This window comes from Suricata suricatta, chromosome 1 (genome assembly GCF_006229205.1).
Source record: "Suricata suricatta isolate VVHF042 chromosome 1, meerkat_22Aug2017_6uvM2_HiC, whole genome shotgun sequence".
NCBI classification, from domain to species: Eukaryota; Metazoa; Chordata; class Mammalia; order Carnivora; family Herpestidae; genus Suricata; species Suricata suricatta.
The window spans coordinates 131,423,994-131,440,841 of NC_043700.1; the positions used below are offsets into that span (position 1 = coordinate 131,423,994).

Here is a 16,848-nt window from a genome sequence, read left to right on the forward strand (position 1 = left end):
AAATTGACAAATACATTTGAGAAAATATTTGAGGCAATTCAGTTTCAGGATAAATGAATTGGATCATAGTTTGTGTAGCCATGTAAGACACATGCATGATTAAAATTCTTGCAGAGAGGGGGGCCTGGGTGGCTCAGTTAGTTAAGCATCTGATTCTTGAGCTCAGCTCAGGTTATGATCTCACAGTTTATGGGATTGAGCCCCACATTGGGCTCTGCACTGATAGTGTGGAGTCTGCTTAGGATTCTCTCTCCCTCTCTGTCTGCCCCTCCCCCACTTGCACTTTCTCCCTCAAAAAGAAAGAAATAAAAATAAATAAAATTCTTGCAGAAGAGATTAGAATGGGTTATTCTCAAATAATTTAAATATGTATTTTATGACTATTTTGTATAATGTTCTCATTTGAACACTCGAGGCACTAGATTCCTATTCTTGTATTATATTCCCCAGGAAATCAAGGAGAAATTGATGCAAACTGGAAGTATTTCTTCGAGCTCAGATTCTTCAGAGTTTTAAGAGTATTCAGGGTATTAAGAGACTGTTTACTGGAAGGAAAGGCAGGCTCAGTCACCTCTTTTCATTCAAAACAAATTAATTCATTTCTTTCAGGCTTTATTTTTTTAATGATATCTTTCTGGGGGAGTGAGGAAACTATGTGATTTTGAGAGGTTACCGCAAGCCAGACATGATGTGATGTATTCTATCATAACACCCATGTGAAGCTGCTCTCATTTCACAAAAAAGGCAAATAGACTAGGGGAGGTCGGCTGGCCTGGCCAAGGCCCTGTAACTAATATATCACAGGACTAATATTTCAACCCAGATCTGTGTTTCAAAGCACATGCATGTTTTTTCTACCATTCAGCATTACCTGCATTTTATCCAATTCCTATTTTTTTGGTTGATCTATGAAAACTTCCCATTTTTCTCATGCCTTTCTTTATATCTACTTGTCAAAAAATATTATGATACTTAAGATGAATTATAAGAATTCACAATATATTATTTTCACATATTTATCCTATTAACATATTTCTAATAGTATGTTAATAAGGTCAAATATTAACATATTTCTCATACGTCTAATATTATCCTGTATCTGTGTTGTTTTTCCCTTTATTATTCCCCTTACTCATTGATTAAACTCACTGTGAATTACAGTGTTTTATGAAGCATTAATTCTTGTGTTATTACCTGAAAATGTAATGTTTACCCTCAAATTTTTCAATACTTAGAAAAGACTCATTACATTGATCATATATTTATAATCATTAGGTGCATATTAATGAGAACTATTTTCGTTCTTCCCCTAATACATTTCCTATGGCTAAGACATAGGAATATCCGTCGTTTCTGAAGCATAGAGTTGGGAACGGTGGTTTTCTAACTATCTTTGTTCAGTCTTTCCTCCCCAAGAGAGCAAGAACGACTATTTGATTGGTAAATAGAAGAGAGATGCTGAGCATTCATGGCTTTCTGTGTCCTTACTTTAGCTGCCCTTCAAAGGTGAAGTTTATCATGGCAGGCTCAGCCCTCAATAGGATGATGGTAAGGCAGCAGCACATTCAATATAGTGGTAAAGGTATTAGGAGTCAATCTGACTATGCACCCAAGCTACATTCTCAAATTCTTTTTAATTCATAATTAAGAAGATAATTGACCTCCACCTAACTGGCTATTTGGTTAAAAGATTGCTAAATTGGAAAAGGGGACATGGGTGTGATTCTAAATCTCATATATGTGTCTCTCAATAATTATGAGATATATAGATACGGATAATCCCAGTAAAATGTTTGAGTCATAGCTGTGCTTAGAGTGGCATGATTTATATCACACATTCCTATCTACTTGCTCAGATCTCAAATTAAAAGCCTTATTAAAATCCAGGAAACGTATATATATATACATATATATATACACATTTATTTAAAAACTTAATTTGGGGATGGCTCAGTTAGTTAAGCCTCTTACATTCAGCTGATGTCACAACCTCATGGTTCATTTGTCGGTTCAAGCCTCTCATTGGGCTCCATGCTGACAGTGCAGAGCCTGCTTTGGATTCCTTCTCTCCTTCTTCCCCTCCCCCTTTTATACTTCTGTGCTCTCTATCTCTCAAGATAAATAATAAACTTAAAAAAAGTTAATTTGTATAGCACATGGTACTTTTGATGAGCAATTTACATTGTTTGTCAATACTTTTGTTGTTCTAGGCAAGGATTGGAAACAGATTTCATTTCCCTTGCCAATTTTAAGAGTTGATATTTATTAGTATTTAATAAGGACTTATATAAGTATTAAATAGTCACTTAATAATTAGTATTTACTAAGTATTTAATAATTAGTATTGAATAATTACCATGTGCTGGGTACAGTATGGAACCCAATTAATATATTATCTCATTTAATCTTTTCACCAACCCCATGAAATTGATACAGAAATACATGCAGAGCCCAAGTGATCCTAAAGTGTACTTGTAGATGAAGATGAAGGACAGGATTTGAAGAATACTAAAAAGTGGATTTGATTTTATGAGGAGGATGTCAACAGGACAGCAGCCATGAATTACTCTCAGATTTCTGGTTTGGAATCCTAAGTGGAAAGAATTATTTACCAAAATATAAAATACAAGAGAAATAACAAATCACAGGAGTTGGAGGGAGGGAGAAAGTTCAGTTTGGGGCATGCTGAATTTGAAATCCCCATTAAACATGGAAGAAAATGAAAGCAAAGATCTTGGTTTGTGCTTTTACTGCTGTACTTCCAATACCTCCATTCCTGACACATGGTAGGTGCTGGATGCACATTAACTGAATAAATACATATTGGATGGGTTTCTGAGTTTCACAGTTTCCTAAGATCAAGTAACAAATCTGAAAGAATCAGTGGTAATGATTCAAAGACATGGCTGAGATGGACAAAGGAGTACACAGAGACAACAGTGAAATCCGGCACCATCAATCTTCTAGGGAAGGAAAGGAATCAGCAAGAGAGAGTACAAAACTGTCATCTGAAACATCAGAGAGAACCCAGATACAGTTATTTTGTTGCAAATCTGAAGAGAGGAGAATATATGAGTAAGGGGCACTTGAAGAAAGATGACAGTGCCAAAGCTTCTAAAATTAGATGATGAGGTAACAAAGGAGTCCATGGAAATTTGTACTTGAAAGGATATTACTGAAGGAGCAGTTGTTGAAGTGGTGGGAATAAAATTCAGGTTACAGAGAATTTAAGGGATAAGAACAGATTACAAAATAAAAATAATTCCTTTAAGAATTTAGTTGTGAAGCCAACAAGATAACTAGGATAGTGCTAGAAAGAAAAATAAAAAAATAAAGGACCTCTCTTTTGCTCTTAAAATGGAATATTAAGAGGGAACAGTAGGACCCTAAAGAGGCAAGAGATGTAAAAAGCCTTTGTCATTAAAAAAAAATCTGAGATGATGTATTAATATGCACCAACACTATGGTATTCCTTTATCCATGTCAGCTAGTTTGATTTCAGGAAAAGCCCTGGATGTTATTTATTACATCCTATTATATAGATAACAAAGAAGAAGCTGAGGAAAGATCATTACTTTTTTAAGTTTATATATTACTTGATACTAGAATATAGTCTTGAATCCAGACTTTAACTCCTCTTTAAATTAAAAAAAAATTATTGTGGTAAGAACACTTAGCAGGAGATTTACCCTCTTAATCAATTTTTAAGTGTATAGAACATTAACTATAGGTATAACGACTACAGGTATAATTTGGTGCAGCAGATCTCTATAGTTTATTCATCTTGCTTACCTGAAACTTTATACCCAGGGATTATTAACTCCCCAGTTCCTCATTCCCTCAGCTCCAGACAACTACCATTCTACTCATTAAGTCTATTAATTTGACTGTTTAGATACCTCATATAAGAGAAATAATATAGTATTTGTCTTTCTGTGACTGGCTTATTTCATTTTGCATAATGTGCTTAAGGTTTATCCGTGTTATTGAAAAGAAGAATTTCCTTCTTTTTTAAGGCTGGATAATATTCCATTGCATGTATATACCACATTTTCTTTATACATTGATCTGTGCATATACATTTAGGTAGGTTCCACTTCTTTGAATAGTTTCTTTTGGACTGCATATAGTTGGGTATTTGTTTTGTTTTGTTTTTTTCTTGTTTGTTTTTTGTTTTTAGATGTATTCAGCTACTCTGTCTTTTTACTGGGGAGTTTAATCCATTTACACTTAAATTAGCAATAGGAAAATAATTATTTCTGGCATTTTATTAATTGTTTTCTGATGGTCTTGGAGTCTTTTGCCAGCTTTTCCTCTCTTGATGTCTTCCTTTGTGTTTTGTTGATTTTTTTTTATTGATGTGGTTTGAATACTTTTTTTCTTTTGTGTATCTTGGGGTTCATATAATATCTTGCAGTTGTAATAGTCAATTTTAAACTGGTAATAAGTTAAGTTCAATCACATACATAAAATCTACATTTTAATCTCTCCCCTTGTGTACTTTGTATTATTGTTCTCATGGTTTACATCTATTCATAATGTGTTATCTTTTAACGTTATTTTTAGATCTATTTTAACTTTTAACTTTTATAGTAGAATTAAGAGTGATTTACCCACTGCCATAACAGTAGTATAGTATTCTGTATTTGTTTTATATATTACCTTTAGCAATGAGTTTCCTACTTTCTCATGCTTTCTTTCATATTTTACTTAGCAACCTTTCATTTCAACCTGAAGGATTACCATTGGCACTTTTTGTAAGCAGAATGATGAACTCTCCCAGCTCTTCCCTGTCTGGATAAGTCTTTATCTCCCTTCATTTCTGAATGATAGTGTTTCTGAGTATGGTTTACTAGGTAGCTTTTTTTTTCAGCACTCTGAATATATCATCCCATTCCCTTCTGGCCTTAAGGGCTTCTGCTGAAAATGTGCTGATTGTTTTATGGGAAAAGGAGTTTCTTGGAGGTAACAAGTCACATTTCTCTCATTTCTTTCAAAACTCTCTCTCTTTGACTTTTGACAATCTGATTATAATGTATCTTGATATGGATTTATTTGGATTTATCCAATTGATATTCTTTCAGCTTTTTGGATCTGGATGTCCATTTTCTTCCTCAGACTTGGAAAGTTTTCAGCCATTATTTCTTAAATAAATTTTCAGATATTTTATCTCTCTCTTCTTATGGGAATCCAAAAATTTATAAATTGTTCCATTGATGGTATACATAAAGTCCCTTAACCTTTTTCTTCATTTTTTTATATTCTGTTTTCTTTGTACTCCTCTGACTTAATTATTTCCAATGATCTGTCTTTGAGTTCACTGATACTTTCTCCTGTTTGATCTAGTGTAATGTTGTGCAAGAAAACAACACCTACAGCTGCCTGTCTCTCTCTGGGGAAGGAAATATTGGCAGAGGATTTATAGAAGTCTGAAGTGATTTTTTTTTTGTTCAATTAATCTGTTCTTTAGCTCCATGGTTTCTGTCTTGTACTTTTTAATATTTTATATCTCTTTGTTGAATTTCTCACTTTGTTCATGCATTGCTCTCTTGACCCTAGTGAGCATCATTATAACAATTATTTTGAATTCTCTTTCAGGTAAATCATATTACTCCATTTCTTTAGCGTTGGTTTCTGGAGATTTATTTTGCTTTTTTTTTTAACATCTTTGCTTAATTCTTGATTTTCTTGATTTTCTTGGACTCTCTCCATTCATGCCTATATGTTAGACAAAGCAGGCACCTCTCCAAATCTTCATGGGCTGGCAAACACTTTTATCAAGAAGACAGGCTACAACTTCTAGAGTCCTCTTCCAACATTTCCTTCCCCAGAGAGAAGCAGGCAGCTGTGGGTAATGAGAAGAAGGGCAGATTCTATGATGTCTACCAGCCCAAGTCACTGTCTCCATTTTTCCCTAGGTAGATAGATGGTTCTGGTCTCATCAGAGTTCAAAGACTGGCAAGATAGAAGTCAGTCTTCTGGGGAGCCCTCTCAGAAAAGTTGGGGATTTGGATATACAAATCAAATCCTTCTTCCCTTGGGAGAAGCTGAGAAGTAGGACTTTACTTTTGATCATAAGGTGCTGTGTCAAGAGTAAGGATTCTGGCAGAGGGTATCCCAAACCACTCTACTGGGTTTGGCCAATCTGGTTTTGCATTTTTTCTGGGGTGCAGTGGCATTTTAATTACTTTTGGATTTCTCACAAATTGTTGCTGAATCCATATTTACAAAGGAAAAGAGGGTTCAGAGTTTCTTACTCTGCTATCTTGCTGTTGCTGATGTCACTAATCCAAATGTTCTTTATGTACTATTCCTTAATATTTTTAAGTGCAGAACTAACAAACAAACATATGCAATGATCCAAACTAAACAAGAAAATAAAAGAAAAGAAGAAAGGAAAGAAAGGGAGAAGGAAAGGAAAAAGAAAAATAAAAGAAAAGGAAAGAAAAGTAAAAAGAAAAAGAATAAGAAAGAGAAAGGGGAGAGGAGAAAAGAGATTTAAAAACGTCCCCAAACTCAGATTTTCTCCAGGCTGTCATATTTTTCTCCTAATACATTATAATTAAGCCCACCTCCCCTATGCCGATATACCCCACCCTCTGCTCCATTTCAGTTTTCCCACCTGAGCTGCTAATCCACCTCACCTGCTTAATTGCACTTACTGGGTGGGATAAACCATCGACTCCTCAATCTCAACATATCAAAAAATAGGGGCACTTGTGGGGAAGAGCACTGGGTGTTATATGGAAACCAACTTGGTAATAAACTATTAATAAAAAACTAGAAAAAGTAAATTTTTCCCGCCCTCCAAACTTATTTATCCTGGCTGTACTCTCTCTATTTTTTAATGATGTTTTAATGTTTATTTATTTTCAAGAGATAGAGACAGAGACAGAGCGTGAGTGGGGGAGGGGCAGAGAAAGAAGGAAGCATAGAATCTGAAGTAGTTCCAGTCTCCGAGCTGTCGGCACAGAGCCTGATATGAGGCTGGAACTCAGGAATGACAAGTCATGACCTGAGCCAAAGTCAGACGCTTAACCTACTAAGCCACCCTGGTGCCCCAAATGTACTTTCTGTATTAATAAGTGGCATTCAGTAAGTGTTTAATGATTAAATAAATGATATATGCCCATATCTCTATTATTATTTATGACCCAATTAAATTAAGAATTTAAAAAAGAAGTAGCAAGACAAAATTATTTTAAAAGAAAATGAAGAGAATTGATCTAGAACATTGACCGAGGACTTAGGAAATCTAAACCCTGATGCAATGATTTCAGTTTTCTCTTATCTGAAGCCAGAAGTTGAACTACATATTTCAAAGGTTTTTTGCAATGCTATGATTATAAAAACCTCTTTTGATTAAGTGAGTTCCTACACATTATTTTGATTTATGTGTCAGTGTTCACAACTTGAAAATACTTTTAGAAAAGTTCAAACTTAGTATATCTATAATAGAAGGACTTATGAGGTAATTTATGTAAGATTATTTAAGCTTTCAGAATAAAAGAACAATTTTCCATTTACTCTCTATGATAAATATCTTGGAAATCAGGTATTCTAGTATATAGGTATGAGTGTACTTATAAACAACTTATACAAATAAGTTGTAATAATAAAATAAAATAAATCTGTGGAAAGTCTAGTAATTAAGTGATAAGGGGACTTCATGTATGTTTTTTTGGAAACAATTACCTGCTTGTCCTTTATTTTACATGATAATTGTTGATACCAGAGAAAATACTCTGATGACATCACAGGGCAACAGGTCTTTGGACCACCAGGGGGAGTGCATTTCAAAGCCATTGTCCAGAATACCTTTTTTGGCCTAGTTTTGTTCATTATTGTCCTTTGAATGAATGGAAGGGATGGACATATTTGTAGAAATTATGGAAGCACAAAATGCACAATGTTACTGAAGATTTTAAAAATTGGATTAGAATATATTTAGATGCAAGCTAAGGTCTTAGGGGTGAATATAGAATAAACCTAATGATTATGACAACTCCAGTTACCAGTATGTAAAGCACAGAGTAAAAATGAAATCGCTACCAGGTGAACATGAGGTTTGACATCACAGAGAACACACCACTGGAATTGAATCATCTAAGAGATTTTTCCTGTGAATACAATCAACAGTTTGTAATAATTAGGAAGGAGTTTTGTTTCAATCTTTGTTAATAATGGAATCTTTTTGGATTTTATACAGTTGGACCAATAGACTTTTATAGTACCTAAGACTTGCATATGGTTATAAAATTAAAACACAGTTCATTTGAGATAAAATTAGAGAATATATTTATAAAATATAATTTGTAGGATAGAGAAATACTCCTATTTAAAAGAAATTTTTGAAAAACAGAAAGCTAAAACCCTACCAAACTAGTTTTTGTTAAATCAAAAGATTTTATTGAAACCTAAAAAAAATCAGGGGATTTCATATCAGTCATGGGAACACTTAAGTGTTCAACACTATTGTTTCCTTTTAAAAATCTCTGTACAGACAGCCTATAAGTAAGATGACCTGATAATTTTACTGTCCAAACTAGAATCCTCTTGGAAAAGATAGGGGTTGCTACTAATAATTGTGCCAAGAATACAGAATATAAGAATAAGCTCAGATGATGCTGGACAAACCATGATGTGTGGTCTCCACATCTACAAATTTAAAAATTTAAACATTGCCGTTTAGAGTTGATTCATCCAATGTTTATGTAAAATGTTTCCAATGTTTGGCAACAGATTTGCCAAAAATATGATAAAGATGTTTAAACAATGCTAAAACGTGTTTTCTTATGGTTGATTTTTTAAAAATTTTATTGCTGTGGAAAAATTACATTATATGGAATTGCAATTGTGGTATAGAGACATGAAATTTAATCTAGAATAATAAATACTCTTGTTATTTTTTAAACTTTTTTATACAATAACAAACTAGTAAAACATTTTATAATAACTAATTTCTGAAATATCATATTCCATGTAAAAATATATGTTTGATCAATTATTTTGGTTGGTGAGAATATTAAATCTAAAGTTTAGTGTTTCATAGTTAGTTTACTTGGTTCCTGTTCATGGCTATACCTTGCATCTCTAAATTCAATCAGCTGTGCAATAAATGCTTATGACAGTTGTGAAAATATAGATAATTGTTGAACAATACACTGTAACTATTAAAATAATTGGGAACATTAAAAGTCCCAGTAACAGACAGTCAGAAGGCTCATTCAACACAATTTCAAGCATCTATTTTGTGCGGAGTGTTTAACAATAAAAAACAAAACCAAAAGAACAGTTCTTACCTTCAAGGACCTCATAGTATATGAGGAATCAAAAAGGTGAACAAAAGATTATAAAACAGTATGAGAAATAATACAGAAGAAATTTATGTAAACTTAGTTTGGACTGTAAGGTTCAGAAAAGAATATATGTTTTGGTCAAATATATTTCTAGTGAGATGTTCCTAACAGAAGGCAGTAGAGCCAAGCATTCTAGGTAGAAAGGATAGCAAAGAGTAGATTTGATAAGAACTGAAGAATGTGCATACCTCAGTGCTCACCATTATGAGAAATTTTTAGTCATACACTGGGAGGTAAGGCAGAAGGTAAATTGCTGTGGGTTGAAAAATAAATATGAAATGACTCTTAACTGTCTCCTACTGAAAGGCAGAAGCTTTGAGACAGTGTGCTCGGTGAAAGAAGCACGGAGAACTAGTCGGGGTGGCTCTCCTCTCATCTAAGGCACAGGGATACAAAGGGGAGCTCACTGCCGGCAGGCCACAACTTTAAATTGTCATTTGTGCAAGAAGACAGATTAGCACCTGTCAGGCATGCTCACCATGCCACAAATACTTTGAACTACAAGTGCTTTGAACCACAAGTATGGTGTCCAGTGGATGGACTTGTAGAAAGCACTGAGGGAGAGGTGAATGGAATATAATACTGGGATACTTGACAAATTGTAGTAGACTCCCAAGGGTAGAGAATAATGTAGCCCAATGGGCATATTTCTTAGGCCACCACCAGGGAGCACCTTGTTCGGAGGGACACTTCTAAATAGAGGTTCTGAGGAAGGATTTCATACCTTTTTCCATACTCCTAAACTGTAAGCTGGTCTTTGGCGGGGCATCTGGGATGCTTTATTGCAAGTCCATGCAGTGGGAAAAGAGTGGGTGATAGTAACAGATGAACACATTACCAGATTCTCTCCATAATAGGACTATGGAAATAGATTTACAAGTTATACAAAACTCTTTCTGATATGTCATTCAGAGCAAGTATTAGACACATCTGGAGCACCTCTCAGTTACAAATCCTAGAGTGAGAACCTTGAGTTCCAGTGAGAATGCCACCAGCTAGTCCTATAGCAATTGGGATATATGGCCATTTGTGGTAGGAAGCACTTTTCCAAAGCAGAAACTTGAGAGGATGGAGTGAGGTTGACAATGAGCCTCCCTTTAATTTCATTCTCTTTCCGTTGTTTTGCATTGATGTTGTGCTTTATCATTTACAAAGAGCTTTCACTGTATACTCTTGTTTAACATCCAAAACAATCATATGAAATAGACAGGGTATATATATGTATGTATATGCATATTATTATTATTATTATTAAATTATTACTTTATAGAAAAGAAAATTAGAGCTACAGAATGTTCTAGATATTATGTAGCAAAATCAGCATTCATCCTCTGATTTTAGGATGATTATTTCATTGTTTGTCTTCACTAACTATTGCCCTATGTCAGGTTTATCAGGCTAGGCAATATTCTTATATCCCGTGCAAGCAGTAAAGAGTCTGCCCTGGGAGCAAATCATGAGGAGGAAGGCAAGGAATAAACTCCAAATAGGGAACTTTTTCAGCCAAATTATCCCTTTGGGGTAAAAAGAATCAGCTAAAAAGGAGTAATTTAATCTCAGGGAGTGTAAAGAGGAATTCGTCTCAAAAATTGGGCCTAACTCACCTAATACACATTAGAGCAGGATTAGAAACCTCCGAGCTTTGCTTGAATTGACCAGGCTGGGTGTATGTAGGGTGTGTGTATTAAAATTCAACATAGGTTTCCTGGCCAAGCCATCATGATAATTGAAGTAGAGCCTTTCTGTGCAGTCTGTTTATGTTTGAGAGTCCCCTCTCGGCACGTTATAGATATTGTAATGGATGGATCTTGTAGGAACAATTGCTCGTATCATGGTTATCACCTGAGCGAGGCAAAGTGTGCTCTGAGATGAACAGAATCAGAGATCTGGTCCAGGACAGCTTAAATATGTGGCATCATTCATGGAAATTTTGCCAACTGTCCGGATTAAAGAGATGCTCCCCCTATTAGGCACTATCTGCTGTCCTCCTCCCACCCAACTAGTCCATCTAAGAGGTTCTAATAGGTAAATATTTAAGTAAATAAGGCTTTTAGAGGGTTTCTCACTTCAGAGTTCTTTGTCCAAATTTTATTGCAGGATAAGAGGGAAATATCTTGTCTAGATGCCACTTGCTCTAGCAAGGCAAGGAGTGAAGTCACATTAATTAATTCACTAATTCATCCATTCATTTTTTTTTTAAAGAACATGAATGGAGAATATATACTATATATATCAAGGACATTTTTGCATGTTTGGGATAGAATGAGGAATAGCATACAGTTCCTGCCGATGAGTTCACTGTCTAATAGGAGAAAGCAGATAATCCAAGCAATACAAATAGGTCTGAAGTTTGATGGGAAGACAGTGCAGAGAAACCTTACTGGACTGAGAGAAGTTAAAAATAGGTCCCTAAATGAAAGGACACTAGACCTGAATATTAACTAAAGTTATAGGAAATAGCCAGGCAGAGGGAGGGATGGCATCAGGGATGGAAAAATGGCACTCCAACTAGATAAGACCTCATGGGGAATCATGCTGTTGAGAATTGTAATGGAGAATGCTGAGGGGTAGAGTGACCAACAATTCAATATTAAGTGAACAGAAAGTTCAAGTAGGTGGGTGAGAAATGAGATTGAAGATATACATAGGGAACAGATCACAGAAGGCTTTATTCATCATACCAAACAATCCTATCTTCATCCTGTAATCAATGGGAATATCTGAGAATTGTAAATAGGAAAGTGACAGGGAAAGATATGCAGGTTGGGTAGATTATCCTGGCAGTGAATGCATAATGGATTTAAGGAGATGGCAGTAAAGAATGCTAGAATCCAGGTGACCAGTTTAAAGTCTGTTTAATTAATAGAGACTAGAATTGAAAAAGTATTATAGGTCATGCATGAGGTTGTAGAAACATAGATAAATTAGGGTATATATAGCAGATAGTAATTCTAGAAGTCATTACTGAGAAGCATTGCAGATGACTCTTGAGTTCCTAGTTTGAGTAATTGGATGGATAGTGATACTAGAAGTTAGAAATGTTAGAATAAACGCTTTTTGTGCAAGATTCCATGAAGAAAAAGAATTTATTTAAAAACACTTAGCTTTTTGCAAGTCTACCAATTTGGTGAGAACAAGAATAGTGGACTGTAAATAGTCCCTGTGACCTTACACATATCCCGAACATTTACAAATGTTATATTCTCTTGCTGGATTGGCCCTTATATCATCATATAATGATTTTTTTTGCCTCTTATTATAATCCATAAATTCCCTTTTGTCTGATGTAAATATAGCTGCCTCAGCTTTCTTTTAATTTCCATTTGCATGGAATATCTTTTTCTATCCCTTCACTTTCAGTCTGCGTGTGTCCTCAAAGCTGAAGTGAATAACTTCTAGGAAATGTATAGTTGGGTTTTGTTTTATTTATTTATTTGTTTACTTACTTACTTACTTATTTTTTTTATTAATTCAGAGGCTATAACTCTTTTGATTGGAGAATTTAGTCCCTTTACATTTAATTAGTGATAGGTCTGGTGTTACTATTGCCATTTTGTTTTCTGACTATTTGCAATTCCTCTGTTCCTTTATTTTTTTCTTGTTCTCTTCCTTTTTCATTTGGTGATTTTCTGTAGCAGTATGTTTACATTTCTTTCTCTTTATATTTTATCTATTTATTATAGATCTTTGATTTTGTAGTTACCATGGGCTTACACAAAACATCTTTTATTTATAGCAGTTCATTTTAAGTTGATAACAACTTAGCTTTGAATGCATACAAAATGTCTACATTTACACACTCTCTGTGTCCCATCTTATGTTTCTGATGTCACAATTTACATTGGATATACATAAGTGAAAGTCCCAAGAAGGAGACGGAGAACTGCATACACCTCTAGGAGGGGTTAGAGTAGGACAGTACCATAAGGACAAAGGGAAGCAGAGGGGTGAAAAAAATAATAGGTTGATACTTATTATCAAAAGCAAGCAAGGAATAAGAATAAAACATGGTGGTTATTATTGTAACTTTCCTCTTAGCGGGTAGCACGCATTTATCTTAGGTTAAGGAGATTATGTAGATGAGTAATCTTTGCTGCTTCTGTTGAATTGTAAGATTAAGATTCTGTTATTAAAAAACAAATATTCTTTATCATATTCTCTCTATTATAGAAGGTGTTGGAACTCAAATTTTGTGAATCTAAAAATATTTGGAGCTACTCCATCAGCAAACTCTTCATTTATTTTTACATTTTGAATATTAAAGTGATCTTTTAGCCTATTGACCCACCTATGAACAATCACAAAGTCTGCATTATAAGTACCACACTTTTCTTTCATATCTGTAGATAAACTTCTTGAATTATAATTTTTTATTGCTGTGATGGGTAAAGACTTTCATTAAAAGACATGTTAGCATATTGGAAAAGGGAATCTTAGCTCTTAGAGATCAGGTAGAGAAGTCAGGAAGAATACACAGGGGTAGGTATGTGGTGAGGAATATTGACCATTCCTATTATAATGAATATTATGAAACAAGGCTTAGCAATGTGGAGCTGTGATGGAGCAGCGTATCCCTGGAGGTGAGAATATGGAGATGTATTAGCCCCAGGTCATTAAAGTGCCTTTTTAAAAAAATAGTTTATTGTCATATTGGTTTCCATGTAACACCCAGTGCTCTTCCCCACAAGTGCCCTCCTCCATGACCATCCCCCCTTCTCCTTGCCCCCTTCCCCTTCAGCCCTCGGTTTGTTTTCAGTATTCAATAGTCTCTCATGATTTGTGTCCCTCTCTCTCCCCAGCTCTCTCTCCCCCTTCCCCTCCCTATGGTCCTCTGTTAAGTTTCCCCTGTTAGACCTATGAGTGCAAACATATGGTATTTGTTCTTCTCTGCCTGAATTATTTCGCTTAGCATGACACCCTTGAGATCCATCCACTTTGTTACAAATGGCCATATTTCATTCATTCTCATTGCCATGTAGTACTCCATTGTATGTATGTGTGTGTGTGTGTGTCTATATATATATATATATATAGACACACACACACACGCACTTGATCCATTCATCAGATGATACTCTACTAATCCATTCATCAGATGATACTCTACTAAGGTGCCTTTCTTAAGTGGACATGAGTTTTACTAGGCAGATGCATTATCAAGTTTTGATGGTAGTGCTTATCTAGGAAACAGAATCATTTGGTACAATAAGAAAGATGACTTTGAGAAGGTTGAAGTTCTTGTGTATAAATCACAACCCTCTTGAAAGGGAAGGCACTTGAGCTGGTAGATGCCTAAGTTTCAACAGGAATAACTTGTTATATCAGAAAGGGAATTCCTTGGTTATTGAAAATGGTTTTGTGAGTTTGTGGCCCTCAAAGCATAGCAACTAAGACTTCCCTCTTGGGAACAGGCAGATGTGGTTGGCAGAATAAGTATATCTACTGTGATCTCTGCCCTCTGCAAATATGTTACATCTGTCTTAAAAGGGACTTTGCAGATATCACCAACTTTATAAATTAAAATAGGAGAAAATCCTGGATTATCCAGATGGACACAATGTAATCACAAGAGCCCTTAAAAACAGAAGAGGAAGGTAGAAGATGTCAGATTGATTCAAGGCACTTGAGGGATTTGATGCGCTATTGCTGGCTTTAAGGTAAAGGGACAATGGGGACTTCAATTCTATAATTAGAAGGAACTGGATTCTGGCAACAATCAAAATGGGCTAGGGAAAGGCTTCTTCCCCAGAACATCCAGAAAAAATTTAGGTCTGCTAATAAATTAATCTCAGGTTTGTGAGACCCTGAACTGAGAATCCAGCCATACCATCCTAGACTTCTAACCTACTAACTATGACATAATAACTGTGTGTTATTTTAAGCCACTCAGTTTGTGGAAATTTGTTACTCAGCAATAGTAAGGTAATATATTAGACATCATGGAAGTTTTGGAGTTACCTTAAGGGAGTAAACTGAAGAGTAAATAAACATTTATGACAGGGATGGACCGCAGGGTCAAACTTTATTTTGAATGCTAAAATGAATGTGACCTCATTTTGTACCCAAGATTGGGGAAGCAGGAGTATAAGTTATAATTAGAATGTGATCATAGAAAAATAATAAAAATAACTCTGAAACAACATAGACTCAAAGCAATGAGAATCCACATAACAGAAAATAACCTGAGGCAGAAAGAAAAGCTAAATGCTTCACAGCCTTTGACTTTTCTCTGAACAATTTGGTATTTCTGTACATAATGTGGAAAGGTATCTTTAAAAACAAATGTCTGTCTACTTCAACTGTACTAAGCCAAGAACAGATGTGCTGGTTCTTCTGAACCAGAATTAAGTGTGGGGGGGGTAGCTATTTGTTGGGGTCCATTATGGTGAGGGTAGGAAATATCAAAGAAGGAAAACATTAAGGAGAAAGAATTAGAACTGCTCATACAGCTATCTCTCTTCAGCTGACACGTCTCTGTCTGAAAGTCTTCTTCATTTAAATAGTAAGTGAGATCATTCACTTATACTTGGTTCATAAATTCTTATACCAAAACCCTTTGCACTACACTACAATGCTACACAGTCTTTTCCTTCTCAACTGATTCTGCTCTCCTTCCTTTGCCAGTTTTTAATAGTGAAACAGTAGAAGCAATGCCTTATCATGTTTATGAATCATGATTTGATGAGTATGACTCATTAGCAAGTGATAACACAATCTACCTAGTCACCTAAGCTAGGAATGTGGGTCATCTCAGGCTTTCCCCTCTCCCTCATCATGCATCCCATTTCTCATCAGGTCTTAGAGATTCTACCTCCTTAATCTCCTATGTTTATCTGCTTCCCTCCAAAGGCTGCATCACACATCCCTTCTCACCTGAATGAATACAACACTTTCACAACCAGCCCTGCCTTTGTCTTCACCCCCTCTCATCCCTCACCCCCTTGCAATTATGACTGTCTTATAAAATATCAGATATTACATCCCTGTTTAAAATGCTTTCCCAGCACCAATGGCTTTTTAAATTTTTTTTAATTTTATTATATTTATTTATTTTTGTGAGAGACAGAACATGTGTAGGTAAGGGGAAGAGAGAGAGACACAGAATCCAAAGCAGGCTCCAGGCTCTGAGCTGTCAGCACAGAGCCTGACGTGGAGCTTGAACTCAGAAACTGCAAGATCATGACCTGAGCCAAAGCCCACTGCTTAACTGACTGAGCCACCCAGGTGCCCCACACCAATGGCTTTCTAAACACACTCTGTAGTTTAGAATATAAACTCCCCAAAACCTGGAAGGTGCCTCTCAGGCCACCCCATGCATTCCCAACCCCAGATATGTCTCCAGCCTTCCCCACTGTGTGCTGGAGGAGAGATGGATGCGGGGACCGGCTAAACGGGCATTAAGATAGACCAATGGAATACAATAGAGAATCCAGAGCTGGGCCCACAAATGTATGGTCAATTAATTTTTGACAAAGCAGGAAAAAAAGAC

General features: G+C 35.5%; 1 protein-coding gene across 3 annotated transcripts in view; it reads right to left on the bottom strand.

The window, feature by feature from the left end:
• Window positions 1-16,848, bottom strand: part of CFAP299 (cilia and flagella associated protein 299) — a 562,884-nt gene that overhangs the window by 17,369 nt on the left and 528,667 nt on the right. The window lies entirely within an intron of this gene.